At 33.1% G+C, this 2,153-nt stretch overlaps 1 protein-coding gene across 2 annotated transcripts in view; it reads right to left on the reverse strand.

The window, feature by feature from the left end:
* LOC106467147 (UDP-glucuronic acid decarboxylase 1-like) overlaps nucleotides 1-2,153 on the reverse strand; it is a 29,767-nt gene that overhangs the window by 26,440 nt on the left and 1,174 nt on the right. The window lies entirely within an intron of this gene.

The following is a 2,153-nucleotide window of genomic DNA, read 5'->3' on the forward strand; positions in this document are numbered from 1 at the left end:
TAGGCTTGCACCAGAAGTAATGTTTTGAATTTAGACCAAAAAGCTCAATTTTTGTCTCATCCGACCACAAAACCTTCTGCCACATGTCTGCAGTATCATTTACATGCTTTGTCGCAAACTCCATATGAGGTTTAAGATGATTCTTTTTCAGTAATGGCTTCTTTCTTGCCACAAGCCCATACAAGCCATATTTGTATAAGAACATGGATATTGTCAATGTATGAACACTGACTCACATCTCAGACATGGAACTTTGCAAATCTTTCAAAGTCACTGTTGGTTTCACAGTGGCATCCCTAACCAGTTTCCTGCTTGCCTGTCTGCTTAGTCTGGAAGGGCGGCCTGATCTGGGTAGTGACTGGGTGGTATGAACCACATTCCACTTCTTAATGATGAACTAAGCCATACTCAAAGGGATAATCAGGGACTTTGAAATTTTATTGTAATTTTCTTTTGAATCTGTGCTTCTATACCTCTTTATCCCCAACTTGTTTGGAAAGCTCCTTGGTCTTCATGGTTGGTTTGTCTTATCATTATGTGAATTGTGGCTTGAACAGATGCATTTACCCTGAAGTCAAGTTAAACAACTTTGATTATATATGGACAGAGACCATTACACTAATTTTGTGACCTTTCAAACTAATCGTTTGCACTTGAATTGATTTAGGGTTGTAAGGTTATCACAGTAAAGGGGTTGAATACTTATGCAATTGGGAATATCCTAATTTTTTTTGAAAATCTAACTTACTTACACAATATCAGCATTTGTTTAGCTTTTTCAGTTTGGAGTAGATTGTGTAGATTCTAAGTATAAAGTCTCGTTTGAAAGGTTCATGATTGCAAGCTCAGACGACACAAAATGTGGAAACATTATGGGTGGGGTGAATACTTTTGCAAAGCACTGTATCTGTATATATTCAGGAAAATCTTTCTAAATTTCCATGCAAATGTTCTGCATGCTGTGTGACAATATTACTGTTAACAGAATAATGAAAGGCAGTAATTATGTACAAATTCTTTTATCTGGGTAAAGCTTTCATATGCAAATGGATATAAATTTATATTAGTTTGGTCCAGTGTCTGAGCTCCCACTCTGGAGAGACAAGCCCATCTCGAGTAGTGGTGCATATTTTTGTGAAAATTAATTCAAGTTAGGGATTTTTCTCCTGTGTAAACTGTGGAAGATGATCAAAATATATGCCAATTTTCTTTCCAATCACTCAAGCTATCTTCCCTATAATCTTATCTGGTAGTGATACTAGACTATTTTACTATTACTAACCTATCTGAACATCAACATCACAAGTAAAATATTATCTGGAATAAATTATCATTTCACCAGTCATTTATTAATGCACAAATCTGGGAAATACTAGTAGTGGTGAACATCAAATTACTGCTGTGTTCTTACATGTTAGAAAAAGTTGCATCTTGCTGTGTTACATAATGTATAATAATTAATTTATTATAAAGTATTTCAATTTTACTGTTCAGTGAAATCTAAAGTTTAAACATTTTCGCCAATAAATTTCTTTAGCAAGAACAAAAAAAGAGAGAGTGTGACTTGCAGATTTAAAAAGTTGAGGTTTTTTTGAAGGTATGATATTTAAAACTGATCAAATTCTAGTAGTACCAGTTCAATTTTAGGCTATACATTTTATTTAATGCTTTATCCTTGCTATGTCCATCGTTTATGTTTAACTTATATTGAACTTGAAGGGCATGGACATTTTTAGAAATTAATACTTTTAAAAATACATAACATTTTAGAACAACATGTGACCTATTGATCCATCTTGGCTGTTCCATTATCTAAACTAAATTAAAATGATTTAAAAAATAAAATAAATAAAAAAAATCTTAAAGCCAGTCCCTTACATTCATATACTTATCAAGCTTTTTCTTAAACTCGCTTAAATTTACTGTCTCTACAATATCTAAAGGCAACCCATTCCAAAGGCCAACCACCTTGTTTGAAAAATATAACAGTCTTAGCTGAAGATGACTCCTACCTTGCCAAAATCTATATTTGTGGCCCTTAGTCCTACTATTCTCATTGTTAAGTATAAAAGAAATGATGCATCAATACTATCAATTCTTTTAACAATCTTAAACACCTCAATCAGATCTCCCCAAACTCTTCTTTTTTCAAG

This window comes from Limulus polyphemus, unplaced genomic scaffold (assembly GCF_000517525.1).
Source record: "Limulus polyphemus unplaced genomic scaffold, Limulus_polyphemus-2.1.2 Scaffold77, whole genome shotgun sequence".
Lineage (NCBI taxonomy): Eukaryota > Metazoa > Arthropoda > Merostomata > Xiphosura > Limulidae > Limulus > Limulus polyphemus.